We start from the raw sequence: 8,816 nt of genomic DNA, 5'->3' as shown, positions 1-8,816 counted from the left end.
ATGGGAACAAATTCTGCCCTTGTTCCTTTTTCACAAAGCACTGAACTTTCAGGCAACAGTCACAAACTCTTGGCCAGCACTCTCTCTAGTGGTGGACCTATGAACTACCCCTCTGTACTTTGCTAAATTCCTTGAAAATGCCGAAGATGTCCAGTGTAAAAACAAGTATTTAATAGTAGTTTATTACATCTGGGAAAAGAGAAATACATTCATATTTTATGTATATCCATATATTAAAAAATTTGTATTTATATGTATATACATCCATACATATATATGGATATTATATATATACTCATACAATATATTTATATAATACATAATTATAAAAGATATCCAGTTTATTGGATGCACACACACACACATCCAAGTAAGCATTTCCAGTAAGGACAAAATTATGTCCATGAGATCTCACCTAATAGGAAGAAGTAGTGCCTGCAAGAGAATAGACTTGCAAAGATATTTAGAAACACAGAAATCCATGATAAGGGACTGGATCTGGAACAGGCGATGTTTAATTTACTAGCTGTGAATTCTGATAGTTCACATAAGCAATCTATGTCTTAGTTTCTTCAATTGATCTATTTGGGTGGATCATATATCCCAGCTTGCCAGGGACAGTTTTGGCTATGCCAATTGTCCCATATGATTATTAGTAACTTCTGATTTTACTCTCTAAAATGGGGAATGATATGGTTACCCTAATGTGATCTAAGGATAGTTTTCATAAACTTTCATGAGAAGGAATGATTAAGCATAGAGCAATTGAGGTACGGCCAGGAGTCAAGTGCTTGATGCTCAGTGCATTTTAAACTAAGTTTTTTGTCTTTGGAGCCAATTTCACCAATGACTGTTAAATGTCTCTTTGTATCTTCAATGTGTTATGTAAAGATTAGAGAATGGAGAGAGTAGAAGCTCTAGATCTTATCAAATTAATAAAGTTAACACTGCTCAGAAAGTAGGAAAACCCTCTTGTTTCACAAGTCTCTGCATTTTCTGGCCTCTTGAAATCCTAAGAAAACATTTAAAATCTTTCACAAATAACTGAAAAACGTGAAGTTTCCAGTGTATTATAAAAAGGTATGGAGAGGGACAGAAAGCAATGATAATGAATGCCTCATAATTCGGGTTTGGATTAAGCTGGGCCACACATTTCATTTATATAAAAATACACATATGAAACAATTTTATTATCAAATAACACGTGATTGGAGGTATCATTATAGTGCATCCATGCAATGCAACACATTGCAGCAACTAAAAATGATGGTATAGAGCTATATTTGTTGACATGAAAAATAGCTCACTGCATACTATCAAGTGAAAAAAGTTATTTCTGACAAGCAGGTGCAATGTTGTTGTAAATTTATGCAAAATTACATAATATATGGTTGTATATGTTTATATGGATAAAAATGTGTAAAGTGTTCATCCAAATATTAACAATGATTATCTCTGATTGATTGCAGAGGAATTTTACTTCCTTTCTATTTTTTAAACAATGAATATGTTTCCTTTTAGAAAACATAAAACATACAATTTACATAAAATTGCATAAGTAATTTCTCTTAACTATAATTCAGAGGTTGAAATATTTGTGCACAAATGATGAGAATAGGCATTGATATATGAAAGCTAAATAGTCAGGACCTACACACAATTAGAGGTCTTTGTACCATCAGCATCTGATCCTTCTTGCAGCCCCATTTCTTGTTCACTACCTCCCACCCCACCAACACCAAAAAAAAACAGTAGACTCTAATGTAGCACCACAATTCCTGTGGCACCAGTCTTAAAGAAGGTGCCAAAAGGCCCCGTCCCCTGATTTAATACCTTTGCGAAAACTGTCCCATCTTATCTTATGTGCGCTGGACTTGGTGACTAACTTCTGTCAAAAGGCTTAGACAGAAATCACCTATGTAAAATAGAAACTAGGTAATAAGAAGTAGTATGACATTACCCAGAATCTCTCTATCACTCTAGTTGTGATGTCACAAAATCACTTAGGCAGGCTCTGAAGAGGTGCATAGTCTGAGAAACAGAGGCCTTCAGGGAACAGCTGGGGAGAAGCTGAGTCCCGTCAACAATTCAAAAGACTGCAGCCCCAGCCAACAGTCTGATGTAATCTCATGAGAGACTCGGAACAAGCACCACCTGAGTAAGCCACTCCCAGATTCCTGACCCACAGAAATGATGTGAGATAATAAATGTTTGTTGCCAAAAGCTGCTACATTTTGGCATAACCTATTACAAAGCAATAGAAAACCAACACAGTTTCAAACTCATTTGACAAGGTCTGTCTCAGGAACAAGTAACTAAGGAACCCTAATCTCAGCTAGCCTTTCCTTCTATGCCAGGCTCACTCACTTCTGCACTGATAAAAAAGATTCCTTGAATCAGCTGTTATGTGTTTCTTTTTTCTTCGATATCAATCATGCTTCTTGTTCTTGGCACTTAGTATCCAAGTTGGATATCTCAAAGACATGTGACAGTTGTTTTTAGGTTGAAATCTTGTCTGAAATAGGGATTCCAGATGCACTGCTTGTTCTGATCTTGGAGTCCTGACTGATTTTGCACTTAGTTGGTACTTCCTGAATGTCCTGGGCAGAGACCCAGGAACTGCTTGGACATCTTCCTTTGGCCAGTGATACCAAAGTACACATTTATAAGCACCATATCTCTAAAACAGTGCAAGGGGTGGGGGGAACATTTATTGACTGTCAGTGTTTTAGATATAATTTAATTTAATTATTCAAACTTCTCTGATAGGAATTATTTTCATTTTATAGACAAACATCTAAAGTTTAGAAAGGGTAAATAGAAAAAATCCTGAATTATGGAGTTGGTAAATGGCAATCCCATAATTGCAACTTGTACATATTTGACTCATACACGCATGTATTTAACCCAAATAATGGATGGTCTCCCTAACAAATAGTTCTTTGTGGTAGACCAAGGAGGGGAAGATCTTTCTGACAGCACCTTAGCTGTTTCCCTGAGACCCTTTCACCTCATATCCATTCCTGTTCAGTGGTCATGACAAACCTAACCACAGCAAGGAGAACATTACTATTATTCATGCCACTGGCAGATGGGGTCTGGAATTGTTTTGCATGACACTTTCCTGGTAGATGTTCCTCCTGGCCCTGCTCTAGTATATGAGGATGCTACCTGTCTACCAAAGTTTATCTACTTGCAGCTTCTTCCTCAACTTTACAGTAGGGAATCTGCTTCCCTGCTAGAATGGGAATCTTGCATGTCCCATTCAACTGATTTAAAACTCTGACAAGCTCTGTGACCAAATCCTTTTCCTGGGTGGGTATTGAGCTTGGCTTCCAGACACCTTTCCTCATTGATTTATTTCCAAGAATGAACAGAAAGAAGAGCAGATCAGGTATGAATAGACACGATTGTAATTTTGTCACTGACTATAGTCTTTTAAATTATAGTTAGTGTAATTCTAACCCACACACTGTATTCATTATCCCTTTATCATCTTGGAGTCACCTCCATCTCATGAAACCCCTAAACCAGCTGTTCTAATCTTTAGTGTGCATGAGACTCACCTATTCCATGACTTCTTGCTTCTCTGAACTTGGAGAAGACAAAGTTCATATCTAAGCCTCATATTCTTTTTGTAGTGGTGATTTTTAATAAAGACTACCCTATAATGTGGCTATAAAAATTAAGTGAGATAATCCTTGGGAAGCATGTGGTAAGATTTAAGACAAATAGCAAATTATAGTGTTCTTTTTTATTAAAAGATACAGGTAGGGCGTTTGGGTGTCCATTTTTAATAAGCAACTCTAGTGATTACAACACAAATTACAAAGAATTACTAACAGAATACAACTAAGCCTTGTCTGGTTATTTTGATATTATTGAGCTTATGCACTCCCTAGTTTCTCTTCTCTTTGACTTTTGCATCTAACTCACTAGTGGATGTTCTCTCTGGTTTTAGAATTTTCTGTTTTATTAGCTGTCTGTCTCTTGCAAGAGATTTTCTTTTTTCAGACTGACAACCTGGCAATAGTGACTGCATGGAAAGTGGCCTGCAGCTCTAACCCATATTTCATCAGAGCCCCTTCCTCTAGACCGAATCCAAATTTCTTGTTGTTTCTTCCACATCCACTAATATGACAAATATTTCAGCATGTAAAATACATCTGTTTCTGGAATAAGAGCCCAAAGATTATGAATTATTCGTTAGTCATGGAAATGTCTATGATTTAGTACTAAATTTTCAAGAGACATAAAAAGGCACTTCTATTTTGTTTATGATGGATAATGGATTTTGGAATTATTATTGCTTGTACAAACAACGATGACATAAAAACCTGGACAAATATAAGGAACTAGTTTTAGGTCTTGTCAACAGAGAACTCAGAATACTTGTTGTTTTTAAATGTCATAAACCTTCATCAAGATAGACCTTATATTGGACAATAAAATGTTACAATAATCTTTAAAATTAAAGCAAACATAGTGACCATAATAAAGTTGCATTAGAAGTCAATAAAATATTTCTAAAAAAATACCCAAAATACTTAGTAATAAATTGGAACAAAGAAATAATCTGTAATAGTATTATTTATAATTAAATCAATACTAAATTCAAAATAAGGCAAGATAAAATAATTTTAAAATAATTACAAATAATTTCTGATATACGACTTTATTATATTTAGATAAAATGTGGAAATGAAGCTAAAGTACTGCTTGTAGAAAAATCTATAGTTTCAAATGACTTGATTAAAAAAGAAGATAGGATTACGATTAATAATGTAAGTTTGAACATTAAGAAACTAGGAAAAGAAAGGTCAATTCGTATTAAATAAAAGGGATAAAATAATAAAGATAAGAATGAAAACACATCAATAAGAATAGCAAACAGTCAACAAAAACAAAACATCATTCATTGAAAGGATCAATAAGATTAAAACATCTCTAGATTAAATGATCCAGAAAACACAAATTATCAACATCACAAATGAGGGAGAAAACATCACTAAGAATTCTATCAATATTACAAGAATCTCAAAAGGCAATTATGAAATCTTTTATGCCAATAAACTCTTCAACTTAAATTAAATAGAAAAATTCCCTGAAGGCATATTCCTAAAACTGTCTCAAGACAAAATAGAAAAAGCTGTGTATCTATTAAAGAAAGTTAATTTCTAATTAAATATATTTTAGCCACGGAAACTCTAGGCATACATGGCTTCATTAATATATTTAGGCAAATATTTAAAGTACTGCACATGTTTTTTTCCAGAAAATAGAGAAGGAAGCACTTTCCAATTCGTTTTAAGAGCTATCATTATGGTGATAACAAAACCAGACAGTTATTACAATGAAGGAAATCTCAAGACAGATCTCTCTCAGGAGCAGATGTGAAAATCCTTAACAAAGTAAATACTAACAAATCATGTCTGGTAACAGACTGTAATCAAGTCATATTTATTCAAGGCATGCAAGGTTGGTTTAACATTACAAGGTGAATCAATATACATTAACTTATTAACAGATTAAGAAAATAATGTATTTAATTATTTCAATCAATGCAGAAATATTATTTAATACAAATTATCAGCAAATGTAGAATAAATGGGGACTTCCACAACCCAACAAAGACACATATAAATAATCTTCAGCTAACATCTTATTTAATAGTGAAACCATAATAAAAACAGGACAATAATATCCATCCATTGAGAGATATTGCTTTCCCCATTGTTTTGGATCACCTGGCCAGTACAATAAGAAAACAAACAAGCAAATAAATAGTCTGTGTAGCTTTTGCAATAACATAAAGATGATGAAATAGGAATAAGTTAAGAGATACATTTACAAGAACTTAATAAAAAGTATAAAGCATTGCTGAAGTAAATTTAAAAATTCAAATATATGCAAAAATATATCATATTCACAGTTTTGAAGATTCAATATTGTTCCTGGGTTGGTTCTTTTCAGATTGGTAAATAGATGTTATATAACCTAAATCAAATTACAATAGGGTTTGCCACAGTGATTTGAAGTCATATGGTCATCCTAAAAGTCACATTAATTCCAAAAGTTATAATTGCCAAATTTTAAAAAGGAATAAAGTTGAATTTAATATAAAGCTTCAGTGATCAAGGGAGTGTGAATTTTGCATAAACAAATAGACTAATATAACAAATTATAGTTTCTAGAAATAAACCTGTAATTGTCAAGTTGATTAATTCTCAATAAAAGGCAACAAACCAATTCAACCAAGAAAATTAACATTTTAAATAAATTATGCAGAATCATATCAATAGCCACAGAAAAAAACTAGTCGCAACCCTTGGTTCATCCTAGGTACAAGAGTAAATCTGAATGGATCTGACACATGCATTATTTATTTATTTTTTAATGTATTTATTATGCTTTAAGTTCTGGGGTATATGTGCAGATTGTGCAGGATTGTTACTTATGTATAAACGTGCAGTGGTGGTTTGCTGCATCTACATTAGGTATTTCTCCTAATGTTATCCCTCCCCCATTCCCCCACCCCCTGCTATGCCTCCCCTAGCTCCCCCATCACCCAACAGACTCCAGTGTGTGACATTCCCCTCCCTGTGTCCATGTGTTCTTATTTTTCAACACCCACTTATGAGTGAGAACATGCGGTGTTTGAATTTACAGGTTAAAATTATAGTTTCTAGAAGAAAACAGGAAAGCCATCTTTATGATTGAGACAAAATAGATAAAGACTGTTTTTCAAAGCACAGTTCCAGAAAACATCAAAAAGTGATAAATTGAACTTTATAAAAATTAAATTCTTTAGTTCAACAAATGACTCTTTTAATAAAATAAAAAGGTTTCATTGGCACAGATATCTGAGAAAGGATTTTCCAGAAAAAAGAATTCCTGCAATTAAAAAAAAAGAGGAATGTTACCTAAAGGCCAATAAGCATATTACATTTTTTAATGTGCTCAGCATTATTAGTCACCAGATAAATGCAAATTCAAATCAAATTATGATATCATACAAATCCACAAGAATACCTAAGCCACTACACCAAAATGTTGGTGAGAAAATGAAGTTTTAATAACTTTTTTTTTTGAGAATGTAAAATAACACAACCATTTTGCAGTACTGTGGTAGTTTCTTCCAAAGGTAAATATTCAGTGATCAAACTATTCCACTACTAGGTATTTAAACAGGAGAAATAAAAACAAATGCCACAGTAAGACTTTTATGAGAATGTTCAGAGTAGCTTTATTCTTAATATAAAAATAAAACTAAAAATAATTCTAACATCTATTAACAAGACAATGAATAAATTATGATATATTTATAAAATGAAATGTTATTCAGGAATATTAATATTTTTGTGAATGAAATGACATGGGTGAATCTTAAAAACATGATGTTGAACAAGTATATTCAGATTAAAATACTACACATGGTAAGATTTCATTTATTTGAAATTCTGTTACAGGCAAATCTTAATTTATGACCATAGAAATCAGAGTAGCAGTTGCCCCTTGTGGGAGTTCGAAGTCAGACTTTCTTGGGAGTGGCAGAGAGGCCAGGCTTTCTGAGATGTTGCAAATGTTCTCTTCTGACTGGGGACAGGTTATGTGAGTGTATGCATATGTTAAAACATATTGCCATGTAAATTTAAATTCTATGTATTCCACTCAACTTAACTATATTGGTATACAGAATACCATAAACTGAGTGGCTTAAACAACAGAATTTTATTTTCTCACAGAGAGGTCAGAAGTTCAAGAACAAGGTGCCTTCAGGGTTGGTGTCTGATAAGGCCTCTCTGACTGACCTTTGCTGTGCGCACACTACAAAGAGAGAGAGCTCTATGCCTCTTCCTCTTCATATAAGGACACCATTCCTACTCATTTAGGGACCTACCTTTATGACCTTATTTTACCTTACCTCCTTAAAGAGTATACCAACAAAAATCAAAAGAGAGAAAGAAAAAAATTCCTTTATCTTCAAAAAAGTCACATAGGGAGTTAGAGATTCAGCATATGAATTTGGGAAACACACAACTTCGTCCATGACAGTAACGTATAGGCTTAAAATGGAAAAAGAAAGATGAGAAAAGATACATTGATGTTCTATGGAAAGTTTCATTTTTAGTTATATTAAAACTAAATATTATTATTATTATTTGAGAAATTGTCTCACGCTGTTGCCCAGCCTGGAGTACAGTAGTAAGATCGAGGCTTACTGCAGCCTCCTCCTCCTGGGTTCAAGCAGCTCTACCATCTCAACCTCCCTAGAGGCGGAACTACAGGCATGCACTATGACATTTGGCTAATTTTTGTACTTATTGGTAGACACAGGATTTTACCATGTCAGCCAGGTTGGTCTCAAACTCCTGACCTTAAGCTGTCTACCCACTTTGGCCTCCCAAAGTGCTGGGATTACAGACGTGAGCGCATCCAGAGATATTAAATATTAAAATACACTTTGTTTCTTATGATATAAAAATTAAAGTGATAAAACATCCAGGGTCACAGATTTATCTAGTAACAAATGCTCTGAAGAATCAGGCAAAGGGAGAAGATTGACTAGCTCGAATTCAACACAATTGAGCTGTTTCCTCTATGCTGTTCTTACTGGCAATGATGTTTCTACAGGAATACCCATTTCTACAGACATCTTTTTTAAGTCGAGAACTGTCTTTGCAGAATTATCTTATAAAAAAAAGGTACAAAATAAAAAGCACCATGAATTTGTACTGTGCCAAAATGTTAGTGGCAATAATTTTTTTCTTCAGGGTCTAAGGGGAGGATAGATCTATACATGTATTTTAAGCAGG

This window comes from Cebus imitator, unplaced genomic scaffold (genome assembly GCF_001604975.1).
Source record: "Cebus imitator isolate Cc_AM_T3 unplaced genomic scaffold, Cebus_imitator-1.0 Scaffold466, whole genome shotgun sequence".
NCBI classification, from domain to species: Eukaryota; Metazoa; Chordata; class Mammalia; order Primates; family Cebidae; genus Cebus; species Cebus imitator.
This window is presented reverse-complemented; position numbering follows the sequence as displayed.